Source organism: Canis aureus, chromosome 15 (assembly GCF_053574225.1).
Source record: "Canis aureus isolate CA01 chromosome 15, VMU_Caureus_v.1.0, whole genome shotgun sequence".
NCBI classification, from domain to species: Eukaryota; Metazoa; Chordata; class Mammalia; order Carnivora; family Canidae; genus Canis; species Canis aureus.
Window position 1 is genome coordinate 24695532 of NC_135625.1, and position 12653 is coordinate 24708184.

General features: G+C 36.9%; 1 long non-coding RNA gene and 1 pseudogene across 2 annotated transcripts in view; both read right to left on the minus strand.

Moving 5' to 3' along the window:
- The window catches only part of LOC144283977 (uncharacterized), a 139090-nt gene that overhangs the window by 16638 nt on the left and 109799 nt on the right, over positions 1 to 12653 (minus strand). The gene's annotated exons all lie outside the window — the stretch shown is intronic.
- Positions 4847 to 5479, minus strand: LOC144283976 (nascent polypeptide-associated complex subunit alpha pseudogene; annotated as a pseudogene).

Sequence of the window (12653 nt, forward strand, 5' to 3'; positions counted from 1 at the left end):
AGATATAGTACAAACATTAAAAATAAAACAAGTTAGAAAATAATCTTTCTCCTGCCCTAATGGGAAAGCTTGGCATTTTGGGAACTCTGTACTGAACCTTTAAAACATACCTACCATCCTCAGCAAGTGGGATTGGAATAACTATTGCCTCTGGTACTGTCAGGAAGTACACCACTCAGAATCCTTGCTAATTCTGAAGATTGGCCAAAATTGCAAGCAAATGTGATTGATGCCTTAGGTATTCACAACAGCATATAGCCAGCAGGTATTTAGAAGACCATAGGGGCCTCTCCATTGTGTACACAATATAGAACACGACATAGATGATGTTCTTCCGGGCATAGCCACAAATTGTACCTGGCTTAGAGAATTTATCTCTGGACTTATCAATGAGAGTTTTTTGTGATTTTGACCAGAACAATTTCATTAGGAATGCCTGGATGGCTCAGTGGTTGCGTCTGCCTTTGGTTCAGGGCCTGATCTCAGGGTCCTCAGATCGAGTCCCCTATCACACTCCCTGCAGGGAGCCTGCTTCTCCCTCTGCCTCTATCTCTGCCTCTCTCTCTGTGTCTCTCATGAATAAATATTTTTTTTAAAAAAAGAACAATTTCATTAAAAATAATATCAGTATCTTTTGAGCTTAAAAAACAAGTTTACGACTAATGGAAGAAGTTAGTAATATTCGTGTTAGTGTGGGTATGGGACATTGGCATTCTTGGTCATCAATACGGGAAAGGAAAATTATTATGGAAGAAAATTTGGCCTACAAACCATCCGTAGTTTTTTTCTTTCTTTTTCTTTTTTTTTTTTTTTTTTTTTTAGTATTTTTTTTAAGTTTTAAGTAGGCTCCATGCCCAACTTGGGGCTTGAACTCACAACCCTGAGATTAAGAGCTCCATGCTTTACTGACTGAGTCAGCCAGACACCTCATAAATTTTCTATAGTTTTTGAACTAATAAATTAACACTTTGAAATTTCTTAGAAAATATATAGATGCACACAAGTATTTACATACAGGACATGTACACCTTTGCTTGACTTCACTGAATAAAAAGCAAATTGGATATTTTCTGTTATCCTCTCCACTATTATTATTACATATACTACTTTATGTGCCTAAAATATCTTGGTATCTCCTCTTCCTCACCTAACTTGGGCTTCTCCTTTCTGACATAGCTCATTTCTCACATTGTCCAGGAAGCTTTTTTTGATATCCCAGAAGAGATAGGAGGCTCCTTCTCTGAATTCCCATAGAGGTTTCTGCATATTTTTTTAACATTGTGCCTATTACATTACATTAAATCGATTTAAATGATTTTCTTCTGTACCAAACCATAAAATCTTGAGGTATGCAAAAAAATAGCTTTTGAATTGAACTAAAGTGAACTGTATAACTGAATAGGGAATACAGAAGAGACAGTTTTGGGGAAACCACATATTCAGCTTAGATATGTTAAGTTTGCAATAGATGTAAAACTTTCAGGTGAAAATTTCAAGAATGGTTTGGAAAATCGTTGGGTGGAAATTCACATTTGGGAATCAAGAAAGATACCAAGACAAGAGATATCAGATGTGAGCTCTAGCTATTCACTTAGAAGTAGCACTTTTAAAAAGGATAAGAATATTAAGGGAAAATATAGAAAAAGAGAAAAGAAGGCAGCACAAAGAACCTTAGGAAGTACCTACATTTAACTACTTGAAAGGGCCGGCAGTGAGTTTGAAAGATACATGGAGAGGACGATGTCCAAATCACAGGATACAAAGAGGAGTAATCTGTACTATCATTTCTCCTTATTTTTTATGGTTAGAGTTGTAGTTCTCAACCTGGGACACTTTTGTCCCTCAAAAAATATTTGACAATATCTGAAGACATTTTTTTGGTCACAACTAGGGTAGTAAAGATGAGGTGAGGGGAGAGATGCTATTGGAATATAGTGGGCAGATGACAAAGATGCTATCTGTATTGGTTTGCTAGGACTCCCCAAATAAAGAGCACCTAAAGAGCACAAACTTAATTTATCACAGCTCTGGAGGCTGGATGTCCAAGATCCAGATGCCTCCAAGGTTTGGGTCCTCCTGAGGCCTTTTCCCTTGGTGTACAGATGGTGGCCTCTTGCTGTGTATTCACTTGGCCTTTTCTCTGTGTGATCCCCAATGTCTTTCTGGGTGTCCTTATTCTGACCTAGGATATGGATCAGAATGATTAAGGCCCACCCAAATGAACTTATTGTAACTTAGTTAACTATTTAAAGGCTCTATCACCAGATACAGTCACAATACTGAGGTGCTGGGCTTCAACATATGGGTTTAGAGGGAAAACAATTCAGTTCATAACACTCAGCCCCTAGGTACCCTAGAATTGGTGTCCTACTCACAAGCAAAATATATTCACTCCACTCCAACAGCCCCCAATAATTTTTTTTAATTTTTATTTAAATTCCAGTTAGTTAACATGCAGTGTTATATTAGTTTCAGGTGTACAATTTTGTGATTCAACATTTCATATGGCATTCGGTGCTCATCACAAGTGCATCCTTTAATCCTATCACCTGTTTCACCCACCCACTACCCCACTCCCCTCTGGTAGCCATTAGTTTGTTCTTTGTAGTTCAGAGTCTGCTTCTCTCTCTCTCTCTCTCTCTCTCTCTCTCTCACTTTGCTTATTTGTTTTATTGCTTAAGTTCCACATGTGAGTGAGATCATATAGTATTGGTCTTTCTCTGACATATTTTACTTACCCTAATACTCTCTAGCTCCATCTATGTCATCACAAATGGCAAGATTTCATTTTTATGGCTGAATAATATTCCATTGTGTGTGTGTGTGTATACACACACACAATATCACATCATCCTTATCCATTCATTGATCAATGGACACAGAATTGTTTTTATAGTTTGGGTATTGTAGACAATGCTTCTATAAACATTGGGGTGCATGTATTGCTTTGAGTTAATTTTGTATTCTTTAAGAAATTCCTAGTAGTGTGATTGCTGGGTTGTAGGTAATTTTATTTTTTAACTTTTTGAAGAACACCCATACTGTTTTCCATAGTGGCTGTATCAGTTTGCATTCCAATCAACAGTACAAGAGGGTTCCCTTTCTGTACATCCTGGTCAACACCTATCATTTCCTGTGTTAATTTTAGCTGTTCTGACTGGTATGAAGTGATATCTCATTGTATTTTTTATTTCCATTTCCTTGATGATAAGTGATGGTGAACATTTTTTCATGTGTCTGGTGCCCATCTGTATATTTTCTTTGGAAAAATGTCTATTCATATCTTCTGCTGATTTTAAATTGGATGATTTGGTTTTGGGATGTTGAATTTTGTAAGTTCTTTATATATTTTGGATAATAACTCATTATTGGATATGTCATTTGCAATATCTTCTCCTCTCCTGTAGAATGGTTTTAGTTTTGTTGATTATTTCCTTTGCTGTGCAGAGGCTTTTTATTTTGATGTAATCTCAATAGTTTATTTTTGGTTTTGTTTCCCTTATCTCAGGAGACATAGCTAGAAAGAAGTTGTATGGCTAATGTCCAAAAAGCTACTTCCTATGTTATTTTCTAGGATTTTTATGGTTTCAGGACTCACATTTAGGTCTTTACTCCATTTTGAACTTATTTTTGTGTATGGCATAAGAAAGTAGTCCAGTTTCATTCTTTTGCATGTAGTTGTCCAGTTTTCCCAGCACCATTTGTTAAAGAGCCAGTCTTTTTCCCAAGAGACAGTCTTTCCTGTTTTGTTGAAGATTAGTTGACCATACACTTGTAGGTTCATTTCTGGGTTTTCTACTCTGTTCCACTGATCCACTGTTTTCCTGACAGTACCATACTGTTTTGATGACTACAGTTTTGCAATATAACTAGAAGTCCAGAATTCTAATCCCCATTTTGCTTTGTTTTTCAAGGTTGCTTTGCTCTTCAGTGTCTTTTGTGGTTCCATACACATTGTAGGAATATTTGCTCTAGTTCTGGGAAAATGCTTGTGGTATTTTGATAGGGGTTACATTAAATGTGTAGATTTCTTGGGTAGTATAGACATTCTAACAAGATTTGTTCTTCTAGTCCATGAGCATGGTCTATCTTTCCATTTCTTTGTGTCATCTTCAATTTTTTTCATCAGTGTTTATATTTTTCCATTTTTCACTTCTTTGGTTAGGTTTATTCCTGGCTAACTTATTGTTTTTGGTACAATTGCAAACGGGATTATTTTCTTAATTTCTCTTTCTGCTGTAACTTTATTGGTGTATAGAATTGCAACAGATTTCTGTATATTGATTTTGTATCCTGTGACTTTACTGAATTTGTAAATCAGTTCTAGCAGTTTTTTTGTGGAGTTTTCTGGTTTTCTATATACAGTATTACACCATCTGCAAATAGTGAAAGTTTTACTTCTTCTTTGTCAATCTGGATTCCTTTTATTTCTTTTGTATTATTGTTATGACTAGGACTTCTCATACTATGCTGAATAAAAGTGGTTAGAATGGATATCCTTATCTCATTTCTGACCAGAAAGGAAAAGCTCCAAGTTTTCCCTCAATAAGGATGATAATAGCTGTGGGGTTTTCATATATGGCCTTTATTATGTTGAGGATATCCCTCTAAACCTACTGTATTGAGGACTTTTATCATGAAAGGATGCTATATTTTGTCAAATGCTTTTTCTGCATCTATTGAAATGATCATATGGTTCTTGTCCTCTAATGTATCTCTCTATTGATCAATTGATTGATTATTCATCCTACAAGAAGCCATAACTTTATTAATGGTAGAAACAGTATAAATTTCAAACCAAGCTGCAGTTTTGAAACACCAAAAATTGGTCCTTGTTTTCAGATGGTTACATTGTTAATTCTATAATAACATTTAAAATGTCATCCCTATTTTTCTTCAGGACTTGGCTACCTTTACTCTTGACACATTTGCTTGTGACATGACCAATTCTATGTCCTTATTTTACATGTGCTTCTTCAACCTCTTCCTTTCACTCTCCTCCTGCACAGTTGGAGTCTGTGTATTTTTTGAATATTTGAGACAGCTTCACCTTGAACTTTGAATTTCTCAGCAGCTGCCATATGTGCCAGCTGAGATAAATCCTCCATCTTGGCTTCCCCAAAAATTATGTAGGAATCCGAAGCTGGGCTTTTGCAGACATCTGGTTTTGTGATGATAAAGAGGATATTCTTAGATTTCCAAATAGTGATCTTAGTAACCCCTGTAACCTTTGCAGACCCATTTGGACATAGGCTTCCATACTTTCTTTTTACTCTGTTTTGCTTTACTGACTGGTTCTTTATTAATTTCAGTGGCTGCTGCCAGCTGGGCTTGTGTGGTTGCCAAGTGTGGTATCTTGTTTCTCAGGCTCTGATACTGATTCATCAATGTTGGATTCTATTCCAGACCCTGTCTCAGTGTGAGGCTATGGTAACTACTGCTTTATAGCAGGCATAGTTTCAGTGGGTTCAACTGGCATTGTTGCAGGGAACATGGAACTATGATGTCAGCAGAAAGGAAAGGAAGAGAGCAAGAGTAGTCCATGTCTGTTGCAGAAGGAATATCTTTTATTTTATTAATGTGATGTATCATGTTGATTGATTTGTGAATATTGAATCACCCCTGCAACCCAATTATAAATCCCTCTTGATTGTGGTGAATGATTTTTTTTTTAATGTTTTGTTGGATTTGATTTACCAGTATTTTGTTGAGGACTTTTGCATCTAAATTTATCAGAGATACTGGCCTATAGTTCTCTTTTTTTGTGGAGCCTTTATCTGGTACTGTTATCAGGGTAATGCTGATCTCCTGGAATGAAAATGGAAGTTCTCTTTCTTTTTCTATTTTTTGGAATAGTTTGAGAAGAAAAGGTTTTAACTGCTCTTTAAATGTTTGGTAAAATTTGTCTATGAAGACATCTGGCCCTGGGCTTTTGTTTGTTGGGAGATATATGGAATGATACATATATGTGTGTGTGTGTGTGTGTGTGTGTGTGTGTGTGTGTGTGTGTGTATTGAGAGAGAGCAAGAGACAGAGACAGAGAGACAGAGACAGAGAGACAGAGAGAGACAGAGAAAGTAAGATTTATTTAAGAGAATGGCCTCACAATTTTTGGAAGCTTGGATCCAATATATAATCAGGTAGGCTGGCAGATTGGAGACTCAGGGAAAAGTTACAGTTTGAGTCCAAATTATTTCTTGTCTAGAAGAGATCAGCCTTCATTCTATTGAGGCCTCCACTTGATTGGATGAGACTAACCACATTATAAAGAGCAATGTGTTTTACTCAAAGTCCACCAATTCAAATGTTATTCTCATACAGAAAGGCACATTCATAAAAATATCTAGAATAACATTTGAATAAATATATGGGTGCCATGACCCAGATGAGTTGACATGTAAAATTAACCATCACACAACCTCATCCTACAATGCATAAAACATTCTCCAATAACAAAAAATTATCTGGCCCAGAACATCATTAGCACTAAAGCTGAGAAAGCCAGGTCTCAATTTCTGGAAATATTATGAAGACAACATAATGAGCATTACATATATAATGACACCTCTAGCAAAAATATAAATAATAAGTAGGGAAGGGAAGGAGAGAGGAGGGGACAGGAGGAGATGGGAAGGGAGGGAAGGTAATTTAGACACCTTGACAGTTAAACTGTGATATACTCTCTTTTTTTTTAATTTTTATTTATTTATGATAGTCACAGAGAGAGAAAGAGAGAGAGGCAGAGACACAGGCAGAGGGAGAAGCAGGCTCCATGCACCGGGAGCCCAATGTGGGATTGGATCCCGTGTCTCCAGGATCGCGCCCTGGGCAAAAGGCAGGCGCCAAACCGCTGCGCCACCCAGGGATCCCTATACTCTCTCTTTAGGCTACTCTCAGGTAGGTCTCAGTAGAAGAACTCACAGAGTAGTGAGAACTCAATAAATGTCACTGATCAGCAGTAAGTAGGCTCTATGTGTGTGAACATTAGAAGAGACATATCACCAATACGTTTTATTTAGTTTCATAATATTTCATGGAAGAACTTTTTTCTTGGCCAAGGGTATACTATATACATTTCAAAGGTTGGCTACTAAAATAATAGACGTGGCTTATTCTTTTGTTCTATCAGACTAGATCACTTTATAATGGTTTTTTGTTTTGCTTTGTTTTTGTTTTTATCAATGAGAGGCTTCAGCTGCCTTAAAGCATAATTAAGGGCTTCTATTTGGAAATAAGAGTATTTAGGCCAAATATACCTACATAAAAACCAGACAGTCTATAGATTTAAAATCAGTAATCAGATGCAAGGCTGGTTCAACACTCGTAAAGCAATCAATGTGATCATATCAGCAAGAGAAAAAAGAACCATATGATCCTCTCAATAGATGCAGAGAAAGCATTTGACAAAATATAGCATCCATTCCTGATCAAAACTCTTCAGAGTGTAGGGATGGAGGGAACATTCCTCAGCATCTTAAAAGCCATCTACGAAAAGCCCACAGCCAATATCATTCTCAATGGGGAAAAACTGGGAGCCTTTCCCCTAAGATCAGGAACGAGACAGGGATGTCCACTCTCACCACTGCTATTCAGCATACTACTAGAAGTCCTAGCCTCAGCAATCAGGCAACAAAAAGAAATAAAAGGCATTCAAATTGGCAAAAAAGTCATCAAACTCTCCCTCTTTGCAGATAACATGATACTGTACATAGAAAACCCAAAAGACTCCTCTCTAAGATTGCTAGAACTCATACAGCAATTTGGCAGTGTGACAGAATACAAAATCAATGACCAGAAGTCAGTGGCATTTCTATACACTAACAATGAGACTGAAGAAAGAGAAATTAAGGAGTCAATCCCATTTACAATTGCACCCAAAAGCATAAGATACCTACCTAGAAATAAACCTAACCAAAGAGGTAAAGGATCTATACCCTCAAAACTACAGAACACTTCTGAAAGAAATTGAGGAAGACACAAAGAGATGGAAAAGTATTCCATGCTCATGGATTGGAAGAATTAATATTGTTAAAATGTCAATGTTACCCAGGGCAATTTACACATTTAATGCAATCCCTATCAAAATACCATGGACTTTCTTCAGAGAGTTGGAACAAATTATCTTAAGATTTGTGTGGAATCAGAAAAGACCCCGAATAGCCAGGGGAATATTGAAAAAGAAAACCATAGCTGGGGGCATCACAATGCCAGATTTCAGGTTGTACTACAAAGCTGTGGTCATCAAGACAGTGTGGTACTGGCACAAAAACAGACACATAGATCAATGGAACAGAATAGAGAATCCAGAAGGACTCTCAACTTTATGGTCAACTAATATTCGAAAAAGGAGGAAAGACTATCCACTAGAAAAAAGATGGTCTCTTCAATAAATTGGACATCCACATGCAAAAGAATGAAACTAGACTATTCTCTTACACCATACACAAAGATAAACTCAAAATGGATGAAAGATCTTAATGTGACAGGCAACACCCTTTTTGAACTTGGCCACAGTAACTTCTTGCAAGATATATCCATGAAGGCAAGAGAAACAAAAGCAAAAGTGAACTATTGGACTTCATCAAGATAAGAAGCTTCTGCACAGCAAAAGAAACAGTCAACAAAACTAAAAGACAACCTACAGAATGGGAAAAGATATTTGCAAATGACGAATCAGATAAAGGGCTAGTTTCCAAAATCTATAAAGAACTTATTAAACTCAACAGCAAAGACACAAACAACCCAAATTGAAATGGGCAAAAGACATGAACAGAAATCTCACAGAGGATAGACATAGACACGGCCAACATGCATATGAGAAAATGCTCTGCATCACTTGCCATCAAGGAAATACAAATCAAAACCACAATGAGATACCACCTCACACCAGTGAGAATGGGGCAAATTAGCAAGGCAGGAAACCACAAATGTTGGAGAGGATGCGGAGAAAAGGGAACCCTCTTACACTGTTGGTGGGAATGTGAACTGGTGCAGCCACTCTGGAAAACTGTGGAGGTTCCTCAGAGTTAAAAATAGAGCTGCCCTATGACCCAGCAATTGCACTGCTGGGGTTTTACCCTAAAGATGCAGATGCAGTGAAACGCCAAGACACCTGCACCCCGATGTTTCTAGCAGCAATGTCCACAATAGCCAAACTGTGGAAGGAGCCTCGGTGTCCATCGAAAGATGAGTGGATAAAGAAGCTGTGGTCTATGTATACAATGGAATATTCCTCAGCCATTAGAAATGACAAATACCCACCATTTGCTTCGACAAGGATGGAACTGGAGGGTATTATGCTGAGTGAAATAAGTCAGTCGGAGAAGGACAAACATTATATGGTCTCATTCATTTGGGGAATATAAAAAAATAGTGAAAGGGAATAAAGGGAAAAGGAGAGAAAATGAGTGGGAAATATTAGAAAGGGAGACAGAACATGAAAGACTCGTAACTCTGGGAAACGAACAAGGGGTGGTGGAAAGGGAGGTGGGGGGGGTGACTGGGTGACAGGCACTGAGTACGGCACTTGATGGGATGAGCACTGGGTGTTATGCTATACGTTGGCAATTTGAACTCCAATAAAATATAACTTAAAAATTAAAAATAAATTAATTAAATTAAATTAAATAAAAATCAGTAGTCTGACAAATAATAAATCAGGAAGATTCATCCTTGAAAGGGCTCGGTTTAGGTTTTCCAAAGTAAGAAAACTTTAAAAAAAAAAACTAATTCATGCATGAGTCATGGTGTTATTAGGCTTTCCCCCATAAAAGCACTGCTTTATAACTACTAAATTAAAAAGCTAGTTATTCTAAAAACTTATAGTTTTGAATGTTTTAATTTTGTTAAGCAAAACTTTTTAACACAAATTTTGTTATAACTCTATCTGGCCATTTTTAATGGATATGAATTAAGTAACCCAAATCCTTTCATTAAAAACAAAAAAATGTTGTGTGCATTCTCTATACAGAATTTCACAATTCACTGTGATTGAAGCAGTAAGTGGAGCTGAGAGCATGATGAGCCCACAGAAGTTTCACAAAGTAATCAATGAAGTACCAATGATAACTCCAAAATAGCCACAAGTTTATCTGTGGGGCTTTATAGTTACAAATGTGCTGTCAAAAAATGGATTCTCTTTTTTTCCTGAGTATTAAGTATTGGTTTCTAGGTATTTAACTGACCCTTTTAGCTCTGCAGTTCTCTGTGTGTTTCATTCACAGAGAAACGGAATGGTTGACTTTCTTTAGGGACTGTTACCCATACCTTAAGTTATCACTTCCTTATGAAATACTATAGTAATCCTCAAATTCTGCCCTGAGTCATTCATATACTTACAGACAAATGTTAATTTTATGCGACATTCCTCAGGCTGTTTGGTGATAACCAAATGGTTCTTTGGTTTTAGCAGTGTTAGGTCATCATGATGACAATTTCCACATTTTTTTAAATTAAAGAAACTTGTACAATGTGTTTTGCATTCCTTGCAAATGTGAGTCACGCACTTTAAGTTAAAATAAGGAAGACACAAGGGACACCTGGGTGGCTCAGTGGTTGAGTGTCTGCCTTTGGCTCAGGTCATGATCCTGGGGTCCTGGGATCAAATCTCACATCAGGCTCCCACAGGGAGCCTGCTTCTCCCTCTGCCTAGGTCTCTGCTTCTCTCTGTGTGTCTCTCGTGAATAAATAAATAAAATTTTTAAAAAATAAAGAAGACACAAGAAAGCTGATTGATTTGAATCAGTGGTTAAATCCTGAACTGGCTATCAATGAGTAAGAACACAGAATACAGTAAATTTATAGTCTAGAAGGTAAAGTGATGCTTAGTTTTTTTTTGTTTTGTTTTTTTAAGATTTTATTTATTTATTCATGAAATACACACACACACACAGAGAAAGAGAGAGAAAAGAGAGAGTAGAGAGAGGCAGAGACATAGGCAGAGGGAGAAGCAGGCTCCATGCAGGGAGCCTGATGTGGGACTTGATCCCAGGACTCCAGGATCACTCCCTGAGCTGAAGGAAGGCGCTAAACTGCTGAGCCACCCAGGGATCCCCTGATGCTTTGTTTTTAAAGCATCATTTGTAACACCAGTTAAGACCACTCACCATAATCAACTACAAATTAGAGAAAAATTACCCTAGGTCTGAAACACAATGAAATCCAAATAGGCAAATGCATTATTCCAAACCTGGCATTTGCCAGACCAACACTTCCCATTTGAAAGATTTCTTTTCTAGAAATGTTTGTTTTTATTTGTAAGATATTTAATGGCACAGTGGTCACATTATTCAAAGAAATATTAAGTCTGACTCATAACAAGGTAAAAGTAAAATTTATACCTTTTTTTTTTCAGTTGAATTGTGGGGGGTTTCTAAGTACACTTTTTATTTTGGAGTAATTTTAGAATTACAGAAAAGTGGCAAAGATGTACAGAAAGTTCCTATATACCCCCCCAATCTAGTTTCCCTTATCATTCACATTTTACATTACCACAGTACATTATTCAAAACAAGAAACTGACATTGGTACATATATTAGTTTCCTAAGGCTGCTATAACAAATTATCACAAACATGTATCTTAAAACAACCAACACTTACTCTATCATGGTTCTGGACACCACAGAACAAAACAAGGTGTTCCCAGGGCCACATTCTCTCTCCGAAGACCATGAGGGAGATTCTATTCTTTGTCTCTATTCTTTGCTTCTGGTGGTTGCTGGAATTACTTGATTTCTGGCTCCAGTCTCCACCTCCATGAAATATTGCCACCTTCTCATCTCTGTGCTGGTCTTTAAGAAATCTGTCATTGATTTTAAGCCATCCATATAATCTAGGATGATCTTATCTGGAGATCCTTAATTATATCTGCAAAGATACTTTGCCAGGTAATAGTCACAGATTCCAAGGATTAGGACATGGACATATCTTTTGAGTGGGTGATCATTCAATCCACTACAGATTATTATTATTCATTAAACTCCAAATCATTTTTTTCATCAACACCATCTTTCTATGCCAGCAGTGCCCAATTGAGGACATCACGATGCATTTAGTTTTCATGTCTCCCACATTCCCTCTTGTCTGTGATAGGTCCTAGCCTTTCCTTCTTTTTTATGACCTGGAGAATCTTGAGGTATACTGACTAGCTAACTCACAGAAACCCCCCCAGTTTGGGTTTGCCCCATGTCTTTCTTATGATCAGACTAGTTTATAGATTTGGGAGGATTCATGGAATATGGGAGATTAAAGCTGTAGCTTTGGAATATGAGAGATTAAAGCTGTAGCTTCTGTAAACTGAAATAGCTACATACATTATTTGGAATTTTTCTGTAACTTCCTCATTTATTTATTCTTAATCATTTTAATATCAGTATAGGCACATATATTTATTTTGTACTTTGGGTTATGATTCATACTACATTATTTTGTCATTTAAATTGTTCTAGCTTTGCCAGTTCGGAGCTCTTTCAGGTTGACTCCTGTGACTCTATGACATGTCCTCCTCATCCTTTTGGTTTTGTTTTGTTTTGAGTACTTCTTTACTTTCTGGTATTACAAGATGTCCCAGACTTATCTTGTATTGGTAGTTTACTTTTCAAAGCCAAATAAAATATTAAATATTCAAGACTTTGGTTTTGCTTGTCTGGAATGA